This window comes from Paralichthys olivaceus, chromosome 22, assembly GCF_024713975.1.
Source record: "Paralichthys olivaceus isolate ysfri-2021 chromosome 22, ASM2471397v2, whole genome shotgun sequence".
NCBI classification, from domain to species: domain Eukaryota; kingdom Metazoa; phylum Chordata; class Actinopteri; order Pleuronectiformes; family Paralichthyidae; genus Paralichthys; species Paralichthys olivaceus.
This window is the reverse complement of record NC_091114.1, coordinates 9,895,910-9,921,134: the sequence shown is the minus strand read 5'-3', so window position 1 is coordinate 9,921,134 and position 25,225 is coordinate 9,895,910. Positions and strand designations below refer to the sequence as shown.

The 25,225-nt window shown below is 42.9% G+C and overlaps 1 protein-coding gene across 32 annotated transcripts in view; it reads left to right on the top strand.

The window, feature by feature from the left end:
* Positions 1–4,207: 4,207 nt before the first annotated feature.
* LOC109634861 (protein tyrosine phosphatase receptor type D) overlaps positions 4,208–25,225 on the top strand; it is a 335,897-nt gene continuing 314,879 nt past the window's right edge. For all 32 annotated transcript variants that reach the window (XM_069518437.1, XM_020095632.2, XM_020095637.2 and 29 more), the window contains exon 1: positions 4,208–4,243. The gene's annotated coding sequence lies outside the window, so the exon portion shown is untranslated. The remainder of the gene's footprint in view (positions 4,244–25,225) is intronic.

Here is a 25,225-nt window from a genome sequence, read left to right as displayed (position 1 = left end):
GGAGGATGGATGGAGGCTGTGTGAGGAAGTTCAGTCCACTGACTGTGTCAGTGAGTCAATGGATTATCACCGTGACCTTGTTTATCATAAGGGAAGCATGGCCTGGTATCCAGTTTCCCATTCAGCCTAGAGGGTCTGTCTCTCAGTGGACAGATGTTGCTGAGCGCAAGGGCTGCCCCAACACGGCATAATTATAGGTACAAATTGAGCTCTGTGAAACATTAATGGCACAGAGCTCACGCGAGGCATCACGACACCTTCCTGCAGACAACGTCAAACACTGCACCAAACATGGACCAAATCCAAGATCACGTGCAGAGTTAGGCAGATTAGAAATGAAGGACTGGCAGTGAATGCTATTTCTTTCACTCAGGATGTTAATTATCAAATTTCCAATTCTTCACCTGAGGTCAGATTTATCTACACTAGAAGTCCTGCCTCACACAGCATTGCTTAACAATTACTAACAGCCTGCGTGGGTATTTTACGCTTATAAGCCATGAGAGTGTATATTTACGTGTAAATAGCTCAGTCTGAATGAGAGAGCTCTATAACTGTACAGTGTTATGAACACATTTAATGGAACAATCTCTGCAGCAAGGTTGTTTCAGACAATAAACATAATCACTTAAACTTAAAGATATAATAAGAACAAGAGGAATTCATAGTGGATCTGGATGAGGATTTGCTTTTTTCTATTCCACAAGGAAGGTTAAGAATGTCTGACCCCAGAGTGGTGCAAAGGCCATGTTAGTAAAATAGAGGAATAGTAAGATAAGAAGATTTGCAATGCTCTCATATCTCTCCCTTAAATAAAAAAAAGTATTGCCAGAAACCATTTTAGCTGAGTGCAAATAGTGGAAGCAGGGGGAAACGGTGAGCCTGACCCAGCAACTCGAAAGTTCACTAAGCAAGGCATTACATATTGTTTGGTTAATCTTTACAAAACCCCAAAGCGTGTGGTTTTGCCGGGGATGATGTGGCAGAATATTTCTTGTCCAGGAGCAGTGACCGTTATTGCAATGAGGTCGAAACCAACAGAAACTCAAAAGGAAGAAAGTGAAGTAGTGTGGTAGAATCCTCTCAAAGGACAGATATTTCTATGCATGCAGTGACAAACACTCCCAGAAACAAAACTACTTTCCATGCAAAACCAAATGGTCTCAATTGCAGTTATGGAAATGTAGCTAACATGCCCTGAGTTATCTGTAAGTAAATTTGGTGAAATCATTATAAGAGATACCACATCAGCCTGTATTTAAAAAAAAAAAAAGACTTTAAAGCTGATTGGGTTTGATGAAGATTCTTGTCAGATCCCCAGACAGCAGCTTGAGATCTGAACGTGTGACTGGAAAATGAATCCAGGTCTACTTGATGCAAAAGCTTGAACACTAATGTGCCTCTCATTATGAACATTGATCTGAAAAACATGGTTTCCTGATGCAAAGACCTTCTGCCATTGATGCATTTCTGCAAAGCTTTGGTCTATCACGTGTCTGTAAACAAATACAGTGATTAAGTGTATCCCTCAGAATTAATTACCTGATGAATGAATGAGGTTTTTTTTGTGCATCTACATTCTAATGCAGACAAATGTTCTTTCTTCTTGTGTCTGTAAAGACTGTGATTCTTTTTTTCTCCTTGTGATTGATATTATTAATATCTCAATATCAGTCATAGATGTATCTGTGCATCACACACTGAACTGGTGCAGTCCATCCATCCATCATCTATATCACTTATCCCTTAAGGGTCGCGTGGGGTCCTGGAGCCAATCCCCGCTGTCATTTGATGAGAGGCGGTGTACATCCTGAACAGGTCGCCATCACAGGGCTGACATACAAAGACAAACTACCATTCACTGTCACATTCACACCCACAGTCAATAAAGGGTCACCAATTAACCTGCCCCCACTCTGCATGTGTTTGGACTGTGGGAGGAAGCCAGAGAGAACCCCTGCAGACACGGAGGAGCATGCAAACACCACACATGAAGGCTGAACCAGGATTCTAACCAACAGTCTTGAACTAACCCCTGCACCACCATGCCACCTCATAATAACCTTCCACGTTTGTTTCACTGTCCTCTACTTGTATTTAATGTACACAATACACTTCACATGTCTTCTATACCTTCGGCCGAGTATCAAAACTGTGTCCAACAATCACTGCCTGTCTACTTGAGACGTTCTGAAAATGTTGAAGTTTTCTCCTACACAGAAATCAATCATTGTGGCTTCAGTTCACACGAGTGACAAAGGATTTGGCGATGGATGGAGAGAAAAAAAATCTTCAACAGTTCCAAGAAACTTCTGAAAGCAATTCCGCAGCATAATCCACGTGTTTGTCCAGGTCATAGACTGTATATAAAGACGGACATGTTTACCACATACAGTACTTCACACAAAAATCCTGATTGCTTTTAGTCATAAACCATTTTTCACAGCACACACATATGGGAAAACGCAGGGGTTGGTGTGACAGTGAACAACACAAGGACCCTGAAACCAAATCAGCCATATTTAATGTTATTATTTACAAGCATCTGAACTGCTGTGCCTGTGTTTTTACACTTATTTGCTTTTCTTACTGTGACACGTCTGTGAAAAAGGCTTATTCTGCATAACGCTACACCTGAGGTGAACTCCTTTTCATGTGCAGACTCTAAACAACTCCACGACATCATGCACACCGCAGTCCACTGCTCACTGCACGGAAGTAGCTGTTAATACTGTTTGCAAACGCACATAAATTAGCACCAATGTCGCAAACGTAAACATCCCATCAACCCACAGCTGCTACAACCACACGTCACCATTTTTAAATTTGTCACTTGCGATGTATTAAATAATATGAACATTCAGTTGAAATGAGGCAGTGTTAATGTTACAAGCTACATCTGGCTTTTCCTTCTATAAGTTAAATCACCACAAGGCAACAAACTTAAACATGGAAAATAGTTGTAAATGTATTGCATTTAACTTGTCAATTTAGTCCAAATTAAAATGATCAATTGTGTAAATATAACTTCTTAACTTTATTTTGAAGAAACTCAATCCATTCACGTGTTAAGATATTGTTAAAAGAATTGGTTACACATATTTCAGGAAAATACCACTGCAAGTAATATACTGTATACTTCTTATTACTGTCAACAATGCATGGATATACAGCATTTTACAGATGTTTAAAATGTATAATCTTTTGCATGCACTGTTCAGTCTGTCCATTATATGTTTTTAAAGGTGAGAAAAACTTGGATATGTCCTGAATTGTAATGAAGTACAAATAGCCTCCAGTAAGTATTATCAAATTGAAATAATAATATATTTTTATACAGGATCAAATTGTAGGTTGCAGTGGAGCTGCTATAATAGAAATAATCAACATTAAGAACTTAAACTTAAGTTTTTTTGATCAGAATAAGAACTGGTTTGGGTTTTAATTGTTTTTTTTTTATGGGAGGGACATCACCCGGTGTGAGCTGCGCCTCCTGTTGGCCACCCAGCGGCTGGAGCGAGAAGTGCAGCTCAGAGCGCAGCATCCCATGTCTCCTCTCTCTTTCCTCCACCTCCCTCTCTCTCCATCCGTCGCCGGGAGCTGTGTGTGTGCGCGCACGTGTGTGTGTGTGTGTGTCTGCGTGAGTGAGTGAGTGTGTGTGCGCGCTGGTGTGATCTGCCTGCACGCTGGGGCTGCGTTTCCCAAGAAAAAAGCTCAGCTCTCTCAGTTTTCCTGCGCGTCTTATTGCAGCTCTCATTGTCTTTGTCGACAGTGATAAAGAGAGCAGGTACCAACTGTCCATTCCGACCATTTATAACGACTTCTTTTTTCCTCCTTTCTCTTTTTTTGGGGGGTGGGGGGGTTTGCTGCTCTGCACAGTTATGTCAACACTTTTGGGGTTGGTGATGGGGGCACTCCAGGTTCTAATGGAATTTGTTGTGGCTGTTTTTCGGTCTCTCCTCTCTTTCAGTTTCAACCGGGGGCCTGTTTTTGGAATAAAGAAAAGCATTGCTGTTTTCTGACTTTGAGGGAAGAAAGGAAGGGACTCCTCTGGAATTTCCTAAGGAATTTATATCGGACAGCTCCGGTAAGTGCACGAGAGAGAAAAAAATCCAATGCATGCAGCAATTTCTACCACACATGTAAGGATAAATTAAAGAAAAGCGCATCCTTCATTTTGTCCCCATTCTTCTATTTTTAATTACAGTTACCGGGGCTTTGCATTCTACCGCCTGGGTATATAGTAAGTGCATAGACTTTTTTCCCCCCTGCACCTTTTAACTGTGTGATTTGCAGCCTAAAAGGAGCTGCTCTTGTTTTGCATGTGTGGAATTAAGTGTTGGGTTGTGTTTCCACTTCAAGTTATGTGTCGTGCCGCGATGTGAGTAGGTGCCCGGGGCGCATATTTCTGCATATCTCCGAGCTGCGTTATGGATAATGTAGCGCCCGGCGTGCACCGGTCTGCTGCTCGCCGCTACGCTCCAGATGGTGGCGCGATACATAATTTTTTTTATCGTCATCATCTATAGCACACACACACACTGCGCTCACACACCAGAGCCATCTTTGCCCCAAACGACGGCTTGGCTGCACCCCCCTCATGGAGGATCAGGGACGCGCAAACCGTCTTGGCAATGTGGGATGTTCTGTGCGTAATGGTTCTGGGACGTGCTGAGAAAGTTTGGTTTCACGTTTGGTTTCTGGCTCCTGGAGGACGTTTGGGATACTTGCGCGCGTGTGTGCGTGCACGTCTCCAAGGAGTCCTGCCTAGGGTGCGCGCAGACGGTGGGTGGGCTCTGACTCACCCAGTTGACCCATTTTGCTCCTGTTATCTGACATATTCTCGATGTCAGATTTGGTGATTGACATGCGTCATGCGTAATAGCGTGTCCCCACAGGTCCTCCCAACCTATCCCAGCCTGTTGTGTTTGGAAGTTACCACATCCCCACGCTTAAACATCCCTCCCTCTGTGTATTAAAGAGTATTTGTCAGACCACTTCTGACAAGTGATATATATAGCCAATTACCAATGATCTGCAGTCATACCCTGCAGGCAAAATAAGTGGAAAAGCCACTAAAAGGCGAGATAATGAACTGAAAAGTTTGTGTGCTCCAATGTTTTGTGGCCGAGCCGAGCCGAGGAGAAAGCAAATCGCATATGAGGGCGAGGGCAGCACACACTGCCGGGGAGATGTCTTTTCCTTGGCTTGTGTGGAGTGATAGAGGGCTAAGTGAGCATGACCATGGAGGAGAGGTAATAGCATTACGGTCTGCCAGTCATGAGGCAGGGCGAGAGATAGGCTACTGTTGCATTTCAAGAGGAACCGAGTGGGAAGCGTGCAGGACAGGAAACTGTAACAGGTGGCCACTTGGAAGTTAACACGTACAAACATGTTTACATGACTCAACAACACACATTAGCTATTTTTAGTTATGGTATAAATGGTGTTTTGATATCAAGCTGTTTGTGCCGTGAGCTGGTTATCATTATCGTTTTTCTACGTCATTAAGCCTGGAATTAAGTTCACTTATGTTGTCCTTGGGTCTTTCCATCCGTCTATCCATCCATCCATCCATCCATCTATCTATGCTTGTGTTTCTGCACTGAGGAATACAGAAACACCACTGACATGAATGAAAACTCTAGTCTGCAACAAGAGACAAAAAAGAAACAAATATAAAAACCTAATGTTGCCTGTATTCATGTGGAAATAATCAAATCCAACAGGAAGATAAACAAAAGACAAATACACATCTGCCTCGTTTTTATAGCACGGCTGCTTGAACAACAAAAAAGAAGCGACGCGAGGAAATGTTGAAAATGCAGCCATCCTTTAGGCCAGTATTCCCCGCGTGTAACAGAAGTGGATTTGAATCGTTTGCTGTCAGGCGGTGAATTTTCTTGCAAAGCTTTCAAGGATTAGTCCCAGGTAAGAACGTCCCCCGCCACCCTTTACCCAGCAGCGCTTTCCCATTTTATAAACCGGCAACATTTGGGAAAAATTCCCTTTGTCCTCCTGTTTGAGTGACACTCCCAAAACTACTCTCCAGGCCCACATCAATCACCGTTGGATGGGATTTGTGAAAGGGCTATTAGTACTAGGCAGAGGAAACGGGGGCTGCTCGCTCACAGTTGCACACGCTCTTTTACATCGACCCCGAGAGCCACAGATTGCATTGCCAGCTAGATAGCTGCATTTCTGCAAATCTCCCCCTCTCGTTAATTAACGCGGGTTTGCTCTTGTGTGACTGTGTTGACAACACACCCACTTTTCCTCTGCCTGCTGCATCTCCCTGGTGAGAAACAAGGAGTAAGCTGTAATTACGCTTTATAAACTTCATCCAGGTGACATAATCGGGGCATGGCTGAGATGGCAAGGGGGCGTCGCAACTGCAGCTAATACATTTATAGCTTTTTCTTGCATTGCATTTTTCGTAGACTAGACTAGTCTACATGCAGTTTATCCAAAGTGAAACCACAATCATAATACTTAGACCTACAAAAAGAAGCGTGCGTAGAATTACAATATATTGACCACTTCTCAGCAAAAAAAAAAAAAAGGTTGAAAGAAGGACACCTATGGAAAAGTAGCAGCTCTATAGTGCCTGTGTTTTTACTGCGAGGGACGCCTTGATTGCGGTCCAAGGCTTGGCGAGCCGAGCAGCCGACTCCCGGAGGCCCATTCATAATGAGGATGCGCTGTCAGATAATTAGATACACCTGGCGCGGGCGTTTTCAGGAAATTTTGATTCATCCCAAAATAAAATATCTGCGCCTGCCAACATGAAAGCAGGAAGAAGAAGAAAAAAAAACCCGCTGTCACATTGCCGCTCCTCTCATGGTGGCAATGTTTTATTTATTTATCCACATCTTAATGCTCTTGGATGAGGCGGGCTTCATTTTGTGCTGGCTGATGCATCGGCTGCCAAAGTTTCTCATCTCTCTGCCGAGCTCGCTCATAAGGGTGCCAGTGTCCCCCTCCGTGGACAGAGACTCTCTGAGACTGTGTGTTCTGCCGCCGCCGCTTATATTTAACAACTTCCTTCACTGCATGAGAATCCGTCTCGTTCGGATTTGAGTTCAGTGGCGTGACGATACAAATCGTCACGTGACCTCAGGTGCGTCGTCACATGTGTGCAAAGAAGCGCAGGTGTGAGGGAGTATTCATCCAAGTGTGACTATGTGTGTATCGTCCTTTTGTGCAAATGCAAAGATGTTTCAATGTCTCGTGATTTGGACATTTCAATCTAAACCATGCAGGACACTACACACACGCAGAAAGCAGGGAATGAATAACTGCATTCACTTCGACACCCACACACAACCATGCAACTGCCAATCCACAAGAGCACAACCTTAAATATAAATGATTTTCCCACAGCGTTGATTAGAAAATGCTGCTCGAGATGAAACCCTCTCACCTGTGCCGTTTATTTATCAGCCACTTGGCTCCAGTCATAAATCCGATGCTCATTAATTTGCTAAACAACAACTTTTGGCTTCTTCAGGAGATATCAGTGATATTAAGCCTGATGAATGTGATACAGTAGTAAGGTGAACCACTGCAGGCTGCTCATGTTGTCCAATTAAGAGACTTTTTTTTTATCTCTGGTCATATTTTATTTGAAAAGCTCGAGATAACGCTGACACTTAATTTGGTATCAAGAGGCTATAAAAACTACAGATTAGAAGGATATGTACAGCAGAATAACCACAGCTGAATTTTATCTTTGTGTCACCTGATAAGTGAGCATCAACAGGAGTGCCGAGCTCGAGCAGCAGGAAGCCTTGATAAATGTCGCAAACAAAAACAAGTACAACTAAAATGTTTAATTAGCCATTTGGATTTGGTTCGCATGGTCGGCACTTTCTACCAGAATGACAAGCATGTGCAATTATCACAGAGAGAGACGAACATTTTCAAAGGTGCTCCTTGAACTGTCTTTGTTTTTTCCACAGCAATCCAAAGTAAGCGAAATGTTTCCTGGTAGCAACAAAACAAAGGCATAGCCCAACATTAATCTCTGAAAAAAGATTCTGCATGTTAATATTCAGGATCTGTCGGCGAGGGACAAGATTTTGGGGCCGGAAACCTTCTGTTTTCTGTTTATAGCTCGACCAATCACGTTTCAGCTGGTCGCTGTTTACAGAGATCAGCCAAAATACCGTCTCGAGTATCGTTAAGTATCGTTACCTGAGTGGAGAAACATTGCTGATGAAAGAAACTTGGGCTGTAAACACTGTAAGGCACAGGGGGCGGAGTCTTGGCCTGGATATTCGTTTTCTGATCAAATATTTGCCGTTGCCCCCGGAGACTAAATCATTGTCAGACGATAACTGATGGGCTCTGATATTTGCTTAATATTATCCTGCAGAAAAGAGCAAATCCAGTCAAGTAACTCAGTATTGCCAGTTTCACTGCGTTATCCAACATTAGCTTACACCAGTTTCACAATTTTAACAGATCATTTTTCTTTCTCTTTAAAAAAACACACACCAGGATGAGAAGATAAAATCTGCAGAATCTGTTGCACAACACATCTATGGTGCAGCTTGACCTGAGTGGCCGTGCATGCCTGCATATGCCCGACAGCAAATATGATGTCAGTTTGATCATATCATTTGATCCCCTCGTAAACCAGACAGTCAACTAGGTTTTAATGACCTTCATTGGCTGCACTCAGGACACAGTAGAAGAAGTTCAGGTGCACATAAGGGTCATGATATTCCATGAGAGACAGTCAGAGGCGTCAGCTTCTGACTCAGCATCGTATTCAAAGCGATTTTGCAGAAGACATTCATTTATTTTACATATACATATGTAATATTTAAAATAGATTGCTGTGGCATTTGAATAAAATATAGGCTGTTGGGTCTGCAGCTGCCCTGCTGAGTGTACTGTGCATTAGCATGGCTGGCAGTAGTATACGTGAGTTGGATGCGTGAGATGCTGCTTATTTTCTCAGCGCTCTGGTTTTACTCGTGCCTGGCTGTCATTACCTTGAACCCCTGACGAAGTGGCCGAGCATAGGCCTGTCCTCCACACTGCTCCATGATTCCCTGTTACCTAACTCTCTCTCACGGTAGCAGGGGGTTCAAACTCAGGCTCAGCGACGCATGATTTGTAATTCATCTTAGCAGTAAAGGCTGCAGCGGATGTTTTCCTCCTCCTGGCTGTTTTGTTGTTTTGTTGCCCTAAAGAAAACTGGCCTGTGTGGTGCAAGTGAAGGTGGGCAAAAAAAGGAAATAAAAAAAAAGATAGCTGCTTTCTCTCTGCTCTGACATGACAGGAACTCAAAGAACTGATGGATACTGACAAAAGTCGGAGAGAAGAGATTGTTACGGATGTGCTGACCTGAATCTGAATCATTGAACTAATAACTACGTGCATGGACATGTGCACTACAGCAGAAACACAAACTACAGCTTAAGGTCAATCAGACGATCAATGAAACACAACATATGAATATTCTTTATGGACTAAGAGACGTCTTGCAGGGCTGCACTTCTACGTGCAAACATTTCCACCTCTTGGAAGTATAAGTTAGCGAAGCTTACTTCTTCTCTTGCTGTTGTTGGTGCCATCTTAGATAATGACATGGCGCCGTTTCTAGCAAATGCCACCGTGATCTTACATCCTGACCTTTTTGTAAGCCACATGCGCAACACCAGGGTGTGGGGCTTTTCATACCGCTGTGGCATTCCTCCGCTATCGGCGCCCTGAAGGATTTCAGAGGGCACTGGTATGTTGAGTATTGGCATTATAGTCTACTGGGATATGGCAAGGAAGAAAACAAGAGAGGAATAATGCAGGCAAGCTGGAGCCAGGGTACTCTGTGCAGCTCGATGCCGCTGCTTCTAACCAACCTGAACAAGAGAAATCAATTTAGACCTACTCGGTTGCTATCCAAGGGACTTCGACCATGGGAAGGTGGAGAGCGAATCAAAGCATTCGGAAAGAAAGAAAAGAGAGAGCAGCAGAAGAGAAAAGTGAACCGGAGTGGCAGTTTGTTGTACTCGTTGTCAGATCAGCCGCCTCTGACCTCAAGATAACATTCATACTCTCAGTTTTCCAAGGCACGCTTATAATTCCACTCCATTCCTGTTGCAAAGCTTTCTCTTAGTGTCCTTTCAGGTCAGTAATGAGAAAAAAGAGGGAGGCTGGCAAAAATTCTCCTTTCAAGAACATTTCTGATGGAGTCTTGGCTTAGTTTCACCTGCGGCAGCTGCAATCTCTGTCGTCCCAGCAGCCTTAGATTCAAACTACTGTGTTTATATTCATACCTCAGAGCCTTGCAGCAGTCACTTGGAGGTCACCGCCACCGACATTTCGCTTCCACACCGCGATGAGCGCCGCGGTTTTTGTTTTGCTGAAAAGAAAAGAGCAGACAAGTCGGAGTGTTAGGCTGCTATACGGTTCATTCAAGTTGTGTCTAAACAGGGTTTAGTTTGAGTAAAGTCTTTATTTGGTTTTGTAGAAAAACTCTCTAAGGTCCTGAAGCTAAAGCAAAAGAAGAGTCTTCATATCAAATATGAAAGAGTCGAACTATTGTGGTAAGATCAGTGAGACTAGTATCCACAGCTTATTATTTATTAATAGTATGTTACAGTCAGTGAAAGTACAGTCTGACTGTAATTTTCTATGCAATATATGCAGTGCCACAGTAAATTTAGACATCTTCTGGATCCTGCTGCAAAACATAACTAAATACATCCATTTAAATCTAAGCGTGGATTTCCTGAAGATCATGGGAAAATTACTTTGCATAACTGGTGGAGATGATTGAGGGAGATACAACGGTTGATGCGTTATGCATATTTCATTGGACGGAGCCGAGCTCTGTACTGTAAATACTGCGGAGGGTGAGAGTCCACCGCATAGATACCACGGGGCCCAGAGGCCTCGTCTGCTTTGATCAGACTGAAAGAGGACACTTTGTGATCGAGCCCCACCTCGGACATTTAAATCAAACCCCTGACAGGCTCAGCGGGAGCACAACCGGGACAGGAGGTGTAATCTCTATATATAAGAGAAAGTGGACACCCCTGGAAGTGTGCTAGACTCTATTATATTGTACATTTTGAAATCTTTTTATCAAGCCCTCTGATGAATATGGGTTACTACCGACTATACTACGGAGTGGGAAATTTAATTTGAGGGTGAAGACTATAAAATCTGCAGCGCAACAGACCTGGAATGATTAATACACAGGAATCTATAACGTTTTAGTCCACAAAAGGTTTTATGAACAAATCTACGACAGGGTTTTTGTGAGTTTCATCAAGTAAAATGTAAGACTTTTTAAGACTGTAATGATGATGATGGAGTCCCAGAATCACTTACACTTCCCTTTAATTGAAGATATGTTGAAGTACTCTAGTAAAGAATAATAGTAATGACCTAACATGAAATATTTTGATATATTTAAGACTTTTTAAGCCTGTAAAATTCAGATTATAGACTTAAGGCTTATTAAGACCCTGCAGAACGTAGGAAACCATGAACTGTAAAGACGGACGACCTGACAGCTCCCAAAATGTGAAGCCAAAGCGTGGAGGCTGATTGCATGATAGATCATAAGTCCTGCCTCTTCCATGTTAATGGATAGGACATGTTCCAAACTAATAAGTCAAAATACACGTCAAATACATTTTTCTCAAAGAGAACGTAACAACGTAGTATTTAAAATAAAGAAAAACTAAAAGAAAGATGTTTTGCAGATGAAATAATGGGAATTTTGAACAGTGCAATGTTAGAGGATGGTTTCCCATCTGTAGTCCTGTGTGTACAGTTATCTCAGTCCCCCGACAGAGCGCACACGTAAACACAGCACCCCCCCCCACCTCCCACTCAGCCCTGCTGTAGGTTTGGCGGTGGGTGCGCGGCAGATCCCTGGATATCATGAGAGAATAACAATGAGGGTTTTTGGGAGGGATCAGCACAGAGCCATACTCGGTAGGGTTTATGTAAGACCCCAGCTTCCTGAGATCTCTGCCAGACGACAAACAAATGGTACCAAGGAATGCTGGCTTGCCAACGAGTGTGTGTGTGTGTGGGGGGGGGGGGGGTTGCATCTCTTCACACAACACTCTCTCTCCTCTGTTCATGCACACGCCTGGTTATGTGTCGTGGCTTGTGATACCGGGTCTCATGTGTACCAATGCAAGTTGATGTGTGTTTTCACACCATTTGTTGGGCTCCCCGGTGCCGACGCCCACTTTGAAGCCAACCGCCACCCCCCCCTCCCCCTTCCCTCCTCCTCCCTTTGTTTTCCCCTTCATATGTTCCAATGAAAGAAGGCTTGGATCTGTCAAAACCCATCCCTTCTTATGTCTGGCCTGTCAACTTTTTTTTTTTTTAATGTAGGCTTCCACGGAAATTCACTCAGCCCTGACACCCCAGCACTTCTGGAAATGTCAAAACAGGTAGAGGCTGAAACACAACTTATGTGTTATCATAAGCATTTCCTGTCTTCACATCATGCAGCTTCCCTCATGACGCGACTCGCCTAATAGGAATAGCTGAGGCTTTTCAATTGTAATTAATTATCAAGGATTTATATATCATCATCTTGAATAACTCTGTTCCTCGCTTGTCTCTGCAGCTATTTAAGTAAAATTCAGTACGCACAAAAAGCAAAGCAGGCACCACCATAGCAATCTCTGCTGAAAAGTGTTCAGATGTTGCAGCGTTTCTTGATTTTAACCTCAAATGCACAAGTCCAGCTCTGGTTTCAACTCATTTCCCCATAATTGCCATAAGCTACTGCTAAGACAAAGCCGCCAGGTGTATTTTTAGAAGTACAAGTGTCGAAATTTCCCAACAGAAGGCATCATAAAAATAAAGAGTGGGAGATACATAAATAGAAGTTTGTCTATCATACAAGTATTGAAAATTAAAACTGGAGAATAAAGTCAAGTGATTCTGGCAAAATCCCATATTATAGAAAATAACTAACTTGATGAAAATGGCAGTTTCTCCATCAATTTACTTCCCCAGACGCTACAAAGAAGACATATTGGATACACTGTCTTTGGACATGCAGCATAGAACAGAGCGGGCTCTCCCTGTATTCCTGCAGAGCACAGAAATAGATAACATTAGGATCCATTGAGTTGGGAGTAAGGGGGAAAATCGATGTAAGGTGAAAATTAAATTTGGCCCAAAGAGCCTTTAGGCAAAGTGCAATTTGAAAATACATCTTTTGTTTTCCCCTGGGCGTCTGATCGGGGCAGGCATGAGATGGACGGTGGATCTAACCATCATGGAAAAAGGCAGAGGCATTCTCCGAGGGAAAGGGAAACACCCTCATCTCACTCCTAATGTGCCTCCCCTTTGATTGTCTAATTCGGTTAGGGCCACGCGTCCCTTATCGGATCATATCAAAGGTCAGAGGCGTCCTGTAGACAAATCAATCTCCCCGTCTGAGGAGGCGCAGAGGAAGCATGGATTGAGGGAGAGCCGATCCATCTAGTGAGCCCCGGAATGAATGTTGGTGTGGAAAAAGAGAGGCGAGGGCAAGAAAAATTATGGCATCTGCCGCTCCGAGAGAGGTGGGCGAGAAAAGGTGAGATTGAACTGTTGACTTGGGGAATGCGATGTGCTCGGAGAGGAGAAAGGAGCTCACATTATTGCTTGCATGATAACAGCAATTCTTTGAGAGGACCCTGCCTATCATGGCTCACCAGAATACCAGATACTTCCACTTGGCTGAATTGTGATTTTGGACCAAAAAACAAGAAAAGTTTCAGTGGAGGACTGCAGAGCAGAAAGATTGGAAGTTTTGACATTATCAGGAGAAAAAAAGGAACATGAAAGAAATGTGGTCACTAATGCCCGACCCTATTAGCTCTGTGCTGTAGGTGTGAAGATAATCCAGTGCAGCACATCTTCTCATGCATGGCTTCCCCCATTTAATTCAGTTTTATTCATACAATTAAAAACTGGTGTATAGTAGTTCCGCATTCAATTTCCGACTAACTGGTGCATCCTAAAGTCCATAAATCATTCATCTTTAAAAAAATTCTTCAGCTGTATTATATATTCATCATCATCTATAATTCCAGAAATATCTGACTGTCTGTAGTATCTCAAGAATCGTTCATCTTATCGACTCCAAACTTAGCGGGTGCATTTTTAAGGGTCCAAGGAAGAGCAGTGTCGAATTCGGTGCGATTTAGACGCATGATATGTTCAATATTAATAATCAGACCACCGGTGCTCTGTAGCAGCAGCTAGAATTCATCACCGTAAGTGGGAGCGCTTTCACAACAACAGATTCTCCTGTTCAGGTTCTGCGTCCTGAGTCGAGCTTCACCGAAATTTGAATGAGCAGGTGTACAGCTCTTTGTGCAGCAGCGGTGAGGCTTTATGGTTCTGCAGCAGCAGCCGACTTTTACAGTTGTAGAAATAAAGTGACTTTAGGCAAGTGTGTAAGCTGTAGTACAGTTCTCATTTTTTAATTTTTCCATTTCTGGTGGTTTCAGTTGTTAAATGTCAGTTGCTTTGTACATTTTTAGTCGATTGATAAATGTAATCCAGTCCTTTTTCCTGAAGGATGAAAACAAATATATTTTTTCATAGAGGCAATTTGCTGTTGTCACTTTTGGCTCTTGATCAATTTTTATTTCAGGATTAAAAGTCTAAATAATTAATCAACACAATTTGTTTGATAGCAGTAAAGCAATTGATAAAGAAAACAATCATAATTTAAAGCCACTGCCGCCACATTGATATGCAGCTTTTTGGGCACTCCATTAAAGGTTGTTCTTGAGAAATGCTGCTGCAGTGAAACCACTATTTATCATTCCTCCATGTCTTCGTCACACTGGATATTTTCAACAAATACTCCAGACCTCTTAGAATGCCCATTAACAAATAGTCATAATTAAACCAACGGTGCATAAACACACTGGTGGTGGGCAGCAGTCCTGGGCAAAGTTTATAGGTGAGTATAAATCATCCACAGCTTAATGCCAACAAGATGTTTAACTTGGTTCCTCTGAGTGCGTAATTAGTTCAATTAGCCCCAATCCTGCACGGAGAGGCAGAATGCAGAATAGACCAGGGTTGCCCTCTGGTCTCCCTGCATTAAAAGGGAACTGTGCATTTCCTCCCGCAAGATTAAAACTCACTGTGCAATAACTCACCGCAGCCTTTCCTGCAGACACTCTTGCGATGGTTCAGTGTGAGATAATGTTTGCTCAAGCAACTCTCAATGAGATTCAGCGCTCCGGTGACACCATTACTCTAAGCTCATTGCCGAGTCAGGCTGGGTGGGTCTGCCCGGCCTCCGAAAGTCGAAGTGCAGAGGCGCCAGGAGAGAGAGAGGACCTCTCGAGACAGATTACATGTCTGTGGACAAGCGAATATGCTTGCACTCCCCCCCTCTGCCTCAGACAAGCAGGTTATTATCTTTTGGTTGGGTTTTTTTTTTTTTTTTTTTTTCCCTCACGCTCTTGCCAGTCATGTAATGCATCCAGGACAAGATGCTCGCCTGGCAGCTGGGCAGGTGGACGACAAGGCGGCTTACACAGTTTTGCTAATTACAGGCAGTCAGTGAGTCGTATCTGAAATGAAGATGATGGCACCAGCCTGCAGAGGAAGTCAAAGCAGCCGAGGCCTGAGCCAAAGTGTTTTAAATGGATTACACCAGTGTGTCATTGCGATTACACGCTCCTCGCAGGGACCGCAACAAGATGAATTGTATTTTATGGCTTTACAGCAGATCTTTTTTCTCTTTCTTTTCTCCTCCAACATGAATGCATTTTTGTCCCTGTGCTGTGTCGCGTGGTCTGAATGTGGGATTGTTTTTGCCTCTGAACTACCACACAAACTATTCATCTGCTATTTTACCTTCAGGGGACATTTGCTGTTTATCTCAGAGGAGAACAGCCGACAGAGAAACCATGTAAATGTAGACATTTTCATGCTTTGGAAATTCTATTTCAGACTTGTTTGTGTTGTTTTCTAAGATTAAAACACCTTGAATCATAGCATTTTAACACATACACATCGTGGTGAAGCCGCAGAAAATTATACTTGAAAATACATACACCAGCTTTCCTCAACGCTTCTATATCATGTAGGTCAAACCATTCACTTTCTGTTTAATCCAAATCTTTTTTCTTTCCCTCCTCGTCATTCCATCATGGTACACACAGCAGTACAGCAGCAACGGCAACCACAATCCAACCAACTCTTCCAGCACATTCATCAGAAAACGATTTGATAATACTGTTTTCCAAGTGTCCTTCAATCCGAACTTCAACTCTACAGAAAATCTTTAGATAAGGCTGATGTGTGTGTGTGTGTGAGCGGGCAGAGAGCGAGAGCATGTGTGTGTTAGAGAATGAGAGGGAGGTTACATCTCAAGGGAAACCATTAAGTAGGAAAGGAGCAGAGGGTTAAACACTAGAGAACTCTGACATGAGACAGACGAACACATGTCAGCATGAATGCACCGTCAAAGACACACAAACACACACACATGCACGCAGCAAAGTTGCAGCACACAACTTTGTACATCAAGCCGCTTCTTACTTCCTGCAGCTCTGTGACACACAGTCCTAGCGAGACTCGTTGAGGAACACTGTTTTCAGTCAGTGTGACGTGGGCGTGCATTACATCTGGTAGCTGGGCTGGTGGAAGTAACCCCTCGCACAGGCCCAGGGAGAAACTGTGAAACTAGCGCTCCTGCATGGAAGCGACTGGAGACGTGCGACACGTAGGTGCGAAGTTGCTCTGCGATAAGTAGCCTGCATATGGTGCCGGAATGTAAAAGTAAATGCAGAATCTTCTGAGCTCTTCTGAAACGTGAATCTCAAACCGCATCAGTAATTCAAAGATTTTGCAATCCAGTTGAGGGATCGGCAAAAACACCTGACTTGTCCGTGAGGCAAAAATAGGAAATCAAAGCGAAGGCAATTACAACTAATTTTGATCATGAGAAGTCGAGGAGCATTTTGACATTTTGGGAAATGTGCTTATTGGCATTCTTGTTAACAGATGAGGAGATCACCATCTCTCAATCTTATGGTAAATATGAAGATTGGCCAGCGTGCACCTATAATATCATTGTTATATTACAGTCATTAATTGATTGGGTACGTTTCAATAACCCCAGAGCATCACTCCCCTCAGCGCTGAAACCATGACCCAGTCTCCCCTCTTTGAGTGCTTACAGGACTTAGTGCTCTTATTGGGTTTATATCAGCGAACACACTTGCTCCTCAAACGAATCATCGCACCAGCGTCTTCGAAATTTGATCTGCCTTAACAATGACCATTGTGCGCTCCTATTGAGCACCATACAAATTATAGGCTCTGTGCCGGTGGCCAGTGGGACAATACATTCTGCCGGCTTTATCACATTGTGCCCTGGCCGGCTATTAATCTTGTGGACTGTATGGGATGAAATAATGCACTGAGGGATTTGTAAGGCTATGGATATGGATAACATTGTCTAAGAATATATTTGAATCGGCCCCTGAATGTAATACCAGTGGACTTGAGATTTAATTGAGCTGATAAAAGTCTGCAGTAACAAGCCACATGATTATTGCCCTTGTCTGTGTGCCGTGCGAGGCAAAATGAAGCAGCACTCCCATAATCCTGTTCCTGTACAAGACGTCTGCATGTTTGATTGAATTTCATAAGTGGAGTTTGTGCGGATTGGCTGGGAAATGATTGCCATTTTGCTTAATATGTCCTCTGTAGACTGCTGCCTCTTAGCTTCCAGCTCTTTTCTTTTTACTCTTTCCTAATTCTACTTCCTTGGATTGTGATACTCGCTCACTTATGAACCACCCACCACAGTTAAACCAATAATTGCTCACAGTGGAATGATGAGAAGCCATGAAGAATATAACATCCAGTTTTTTTCCAAATGCGTTACATCAGATTACACTATCGTAGCGAAATTTCTCTCATAAGCTCCCAGCGCTGTAAAATCACTCAAGTCGTCTAGATCTAATCCTGACCTAAAGTTATTATTTCCCTTCATGTAATTGAAAATTATCTTCTTAAATTACTTGTTAAGTGTCAAAATGTTTTCCCACACACTGTGAGCCTCTCTGACGGTTCTCTAAGAGGTATCGAGGCAGTTTCAAACTAGCACCTCAGCGATGATGTGGTTTCATTTTTGGACGATTCATTTAAACCCCTTGCACTCACGACGATAGCAGAAGGACAACCTCTCGTGGTTCCTGGCAGCTACTCTGACTTTCAAGCCAGGGAAGATGAGAAAATAAATTAGCATTCAGCTCCAGACCATGCCACAGTCGTGGTGGAGCATCTCCACCGAGAAACACATCTAAACTTGCATATTAATAAAGTGCGGTAATGATTCACCAGCGACACTTTCCCTTCCCTCTTGCACCACCTCTGCTCCCTCTGAAGCTCGCTCAAACACATGACGAATGGGTGGTGTAATGGCATCAGAGGGGGGAAAAAGAAAATATACAACATCGCTGGTTGCCCCACCGAGCCAATGAATTTTTTATAAACTGTCCTCAGAGGTTCATAAACATCGAGAGAAAGTAGAAGAAAGGCAGAGCGAGAGAGATGCAGATGGGCTCGGGGGGGGCAAGAGGGGTCTCATTTCTGGGGTCCTCGCTGGATGCTTTCGTGCGTCGAGCAATCACAGACACCTGCTGTGGCTGAACTTACAGGGAGGAGGCATCATTTTCAGCTGTAAACAAGACTCAGGCAAACACTCAGTGCTTTTCTCGGAGCTGACCTCGCCAATTCGTCTGTCCCTTCTTAATAATGAACATAAATGCCTCGGATCGCTTGCATTAAAAGCGTGGAGGGGAAAAAAAGGGGCCTCCGCTTCCATTAGTGGCCTATTTTTACCGGAAAGGTCAAGTGTGTCCCCCGAGTGAGACCAAAACTCTCACTGTCCTCTAAAGTCTGTCAAATAGACGCTGTAATCAAGGACCGGGCTAAGTGGACACGGATGGTGATGTTCATAAGACAATTATTCATAGAGAAAAGTGTGTGAGTGGGTAGAGAGGGAAAATTAAAGCTACATCAATCATAACTCTTCAATATCTGCCAACCGATTGAACTTTGGAGCCACAGGATGTTGTCGGATTTCCCGAGGTGAATAGGTGCTTTAATTGGTCAATAACAACAAACTGCATCAACCAACCAGCATACAAAACATAAATGTTTTTAAAAAAACACATAAAGCAAAAGAAAGCAGTAAAATCAAGGTGAGAAACCGTCAGCTACGGGAATTTGACTCATAGCAGCTCATGTTCCAGGTCAATTGAGAATATGAGTCAAACTCCATTTTAATATCTGCAACTGCGAAGATATGTCCAGGTGGTGCTTCGTGTTGTAGGTGTTGCGAAGACAGCCGGATGCATAAAATAACATTTTGCTGCCTTGTTCAGGGATTTACAGTGAGGAATGAGTATATGGAAATCCAAACAATAACTCAAAGGTTTAAGTGCACCCAAATTAGATAAATATATATGTATATTTAAACCACCAGTGCAGCAACCACTGTGATTAGCATTGGCTGTGCAGACGAGGGCTTTTCTCAAAGTGGAGGGATTAAAAAATGAAAGCAGCTCCCATAGGAACCCAGGGGGTGGTGGTGGTGGCACAACAATATGTGGGGTGGTGGTGGTGTGTTGGGGGGGAATGTGTAGCAGCATGATGACAAGAGATCAATGTTGCCTCTCAGTCCCAGTGACATTCTGAGACTAATACACTCATTAGTGTTAATGCCACCCTGATACAAATTGAGCAGGCTTTATTTTAAAGAATCCTGCTACTGTCTGCTCTGGGTAAACAGCGGAGTTCCATGAGCGAAAATCCGTCACGTGGACGCGACCAGTAGAAGTGAATGGTGGAGTGAAACTGGAAAGCTAATGTGGAAATTGACTCACACCAACTTGATAAAACCTTAATTTTGAATTACTGAGATACCTTGTTTGTTGTGCTTTTACAGTTATCTTCAGCATACTGCATGGAAATATAGATCCAGTGTTACTCTCTGAACTCATACAATCTATGGCAGTAACAGGGGTGAATGTATGTGAGTGAGCATGCGGCATACAGCGCTGCACACACCAAATTGGAGATAACTTGTAATTATGAGAACATGATGTAGATTGTGAAACTGTGGCCAGAGAATTTAGAATATATAGCGGGCCCCCACAATCCAGATTAATAAAGGGGAACACTCTTCGCTATATGTGCAGATAGAATCAGTCAGTGAAGTCGTTTTTCGATTTCTCTGATGGCCAAAAGCATATTGGTCAAAGTATACCTATGGGTAATAATTGATCCCCTTAGCAAAGCCTAGTTATGAAGCGTGTTCACGTTTCCTGAGAGGAAAGCGAAGCAGCCTGAAGGCGTACATGTAAGCTCATGATCTGATACTCCTGTGCCGAGTGTCAGCCAATATCACTTGACTTCTGCTCGATAGCATTTAACTGCCTCCCCGGACATTAAACATAAATAATGAAGTGTATGCCCACAAAACAACTGGTGTTTTTTTGAGAAGAAAATCTCGCCAAGCGCTAACATGGTCGGGGCTTTTGCCAACCCATCATGTGTGATCACATAATCATGTAAAACACAAGATGTGGTCCAGAGGAGCGTTAGAAGGAGGGGAGGAAAACAGCTGGAAGGAGAACACGCTAAGCTGCTGAGGCTGGAAAGTTTCTTCACAGCTGCTGCTGCTACTGGCCAGCAGCAACAACAAAGCCAAGAGCTGGGATTATGGAAAAAAAGTTTGTGGCATATGAGCTGACTTCTAATGAGCGAATGCAATTTTTCTGCATTTTTGAGACATGTCTTGGTAATGTAACAGGCACTAGATTGCATCATTAGCGAAGAAGTGACAGAATCGTGGCCCGTCCTGCAAAGCGTGATGTGATTTACTGTGCAAACCATCTACAACATCTCTGAGTTCCCTTCCTTTGTTTTATAATATATAAAATATATATTAAACATATAAAGATAATCAGGCTCAATAATAAAAAAAATTGATGTACTTAAAAAAAGCAAGACAAGGTTAAACTATAAATGACCTGCAGGTAAAGTTTGGAGATTTGGGGTCAGGAATTATCACGCACAACGCAGTGGGAGGTCTCTACTTAAATATGGTTGTTTACGTGTGGCACCACGTTAGAAGCTCCATCACATGCTTGAGGTGAATCCTGAGGCTCTCACTCGTACATTGTGTCTGAAACCAGCTCAAGAGTGTAAATAGCCTTCTCTGGATCTTCATTCGGACCAACTGAGAGAAATGTGTATTGTTAAGGGCGACATCACAGTCCACTGTTTTACTGAACAACCACCGTACAATAACACACTAAGCCTCCACGGTAGCCAGCTTGACTTCTGTATTTTGGACAGACCATTACTTTGAGAAACTTTCCCAGCAGAGTGAGTGTGAGTGACCGCTCAGACCTGTTCTTGCTGCTCCGTGTTTTGCAGACCCAAGACAAATAGTCTATAGTCACACCTTCCGACAGAGAAAAAGCATGTCACTAGATTCCAGTGCCGGTTCAGTTACACAGGGCTGGCTCACTGATCGATAGGAGCCTGCCAATGGCAATGACCGTGTTAATTCCTCAGCCCGCTGCGGCACTCTCCCCCCCACAAAGCCATCTTGGTAATCCCTCCCTCTAATTACATATGCATTCTTTGTTTTCCCTCCATCCATTCTCTGCAACAAAGCTCATAACAAGGGCTAAGAGGCGTTCATTCCCTCATTTCACTCACTGCCTATGAAAAGATGAAATATTCATTCAGTCATGCCAAGAAGTCGGGAGTTTGAAATGTGTGACGTGGGCTAATGCAGAGATGAGGGCTCGTGTGTAATTGTGCGCTTCCTGCTGGATCACAGTCATGTGCCGATCATAGCCCGCCGCCGAAGTACCTGGGCCTGCGTAGACAGGCACGGAGAGAGGGGGCGGAGGGTGGTGGGGAAATTAGGAAGAAAAGAAAATAGAAGACTCACGAAGCTAGAAGAAGAGCGAACAAAGACGGAACAAGTATAAATTATTCAGACGTCTCCCAGAAGAGTACAAGGTGCTTTTGTGCTCTTGTATCCTTGTTTTTTTTTTTTATGATGTTATTTTAAATTTCTCACTTGATTTGCAATATGACACACTCTTCCATAGACCAGTTATGTTTGATCACCCCAAAACAAGAAATTAACGTAAAAGTCTGTAGAAATGCAACAGAGGCAAGTTGACTTTATATTAATTATTAAAAAGCCTTGAAACTGATCATGCAACAGTAATAATCTTAGCGTTTCGATCCATGATAGCACCTGAAGATACCTTCAATGTTGTTAGTCTGATTGACGGGTACAGGTCTTTTCATTCTGCTCCATTCAGCGGAGCAATGAATGCACACACACGCAGTTTTCTCATGATACCAACTAATCAAACATTAAATATTGTCACATTTTTGTGCTTTATAAAGTACTATTCACACCCAGCTCTGTGCCGCAGTTGAACATACATTTTATTCAGACTAAAAACTTCAGGGAGGAAGGTAAAGAGAATTCACTTCAAAGCCGAGCTGGAATCTAGCTGGCTTTGTGTTCTCCACCTCATCTCACAGGTCTGTGCCGGCAAACACCAATTGCATGTTAGAAGAGGGATTTTGTGCACATGCTCACTCAAATAAAACTCATTTGGATTTAAAGATTTAGACATAAAGGGATTAATTCTGATTAAGGTCCATAAATGCCCACTTCTTTAATGTAAATATAAACCTGTACAAACTAAATAATGATATCAGGGTATATGCACTGCTTGTTTTGGAGCTAATGAGCTAATGTGTGAGGTATACACTCAGCAAGTTTCAGTTTCACTGGGCTTTAATAATGGCCAATCACTTCAGCTCCTGTCATCGCCCATAAAAGCAGCGGACAGTTTGCTAATGGGAAGTAGAGAGTGCCGAGATGAAAGTGAGTCTTGTCACGAGGCACATTTACAGTTTGTAGCGGACATTACAGTCGAGCTGAAACAAAAGTTTAACCAGTTAGAGCACCGACAGAATTAATTGGCAATTATTTTTGATGAATGATTAATTGTTGAAGTCATTTTTTTTCTTGCAAAAGTACAAAGCAGCCTCTAGTAGGGTTAGATACCGACCACATTGCACCGATGCTTCAGAGTACTGATTCGTTTCTAATTAAATGGAGCCAGATTTCAGTAACTGAGAGCGTTTTAAAACATTTCAAAAGCAGACAACGCTTGCTGCATTATTTGTGAAGCACGTGTGTAGCCAGCGCTCCACGGCCGGACTCTCCGTGGACAATGAAGCTTCAACAACTTCATCTCCATCTTGGAGTAAATAATTAGCTCTTTGGACAATGGAATAACTGTGCTTTTCTCATTGTCTTGATCGACAGTAGCTTAGCACTTTTACTGGCATCAGTCAGCATCATCATGCTATTTAGTGTGTTAAAACAGTACATGAGATTTTTGGTTTGTCTGAAGTAATATGAAACCATTGGTATGTGAACTGCACTAAAAATAAATGTGACAGTGAGCAAGAACTGCAGGAGTGATGACAACAATATAACAATAGAATGGCACTCAGTCCAGCATATACCTTTGCCAAGTCCCCACACTCATAGATATTACTTCCCTAAATGGGCCTGGTTTGTTTCCTTCCAGTTAAGCGACTTTCGATTATCATTCACATCTGTCGAGTTAGATGATTTATTCTTAGGGAAAACTGTGAAAATGTTCAAGAACAACCTGTCTCACAGCGTTTAGCTGACAAAAAAAAAAACCTGGATCCGCACCTAAATTCTGTTATGACTCATACTGCATCCTTCGACTAAGTTCTGTGTAAATCTGTCCAGTACTTTTGTGTAATCTTGCGTGCAAACAAAGTGTTACCAACAGACCTGGACAAAGATCAAATCAATCAAATCAACCACTCTTTATTGTCACCATGGGGACATTGTTCTTGGGCCGACTTGCTAAAAGCAGCTGCAGAACAGCACAACTACAGCAAAAATCAGTACACAAGGACCTATTGTGTGAGACCCAGAATAATAACGAAGAATAAAAGTGAGATGAATACTGCACCTGCCCTAAAAACTAAAAAAGATAAAACACTAAAGGGATAAAACACATAAAAGATAAACGTTGGACACCAAATCAGTTTAGATGTAACTCCCATAGGAATTCCAGGGGGAGCAGTGAATGTTTGTGGGTTTTCTTACAAAACTAGCAAAGTGAAGACGTCACTTCAGTGAACTGTCACAGCCATTTTTCTCCATTAAAATACTCGTCCATGAATCATGGAAAAAATATGCAGATTGCTGAAAAAGAAATATGCTCCCAAGGGCTAATGATGCCTCATTTCAAGCCTAATTCATGTTTTAGCATAATGTAAAACTCCCATCCATACGTACTGATGTGTGCAGACTATACTTCCTCAGACCAGCACTGTAGCGACTGCTGCTCGGGTTGTTCCTGATGGCTTTGCACCTGCAGTTGGGTGCCAGTTTAGCACCTGCAGGAAAATAGTCCTCTACTGTGAGTACTGCTGTCATCTTACCTGCACCTGAAGATGTGTTTACGGCTCCTGCTTACTATACACATAATGGTGGACAGTGCAAAAGGGCTCCTGTCTGGAGAGCGTCTTATGCTGAGGTAGAATGAGCGCTGCTGTAAACAGCTGATTCGTCCTAATCACTTGGCAAAAAGAAGAGAAAGTGGAGTAAAGAGAAGGAGGAAGGACGAAGAGAGAGAGAGAGAGAGAAATGCACACACACGAACATGAGTACACTCCTTTAAAACAGGGTTTTACAAAGCCTAATTAAATTCACAGTTGGACTGCACATACCTGTACGTCAACAGTAATGATGATGTTATGGTAAAGTTTTTCGAGATTCCTTAAGATGAAAGGCTCTCTGCTGATTTTGCGTACCACCTGCTGGCAATATCGCTCCACAAGTTCATTTTGTCGAGAGCAACTCATTAAATCAATGAATCCTTGAAGAAAATCTGATTGTCTATTCTCTCCATCTGCATTTTTTTGTTTTTTTTTGCCCATATGGGACGGAGCACAAACTTAGCTCTTTTCTCTCATCCCTCTCGTTTCTCCCTTGACGTCACTCCGCTCGGCTTTCTTCTGCCCTCACAGAGAGTTTGCTGAGGAAGCAACACATTGCAGGCATCTGCTATCTAATCTATCTCCCCCGATTCATCAACAGAGCGTCTCA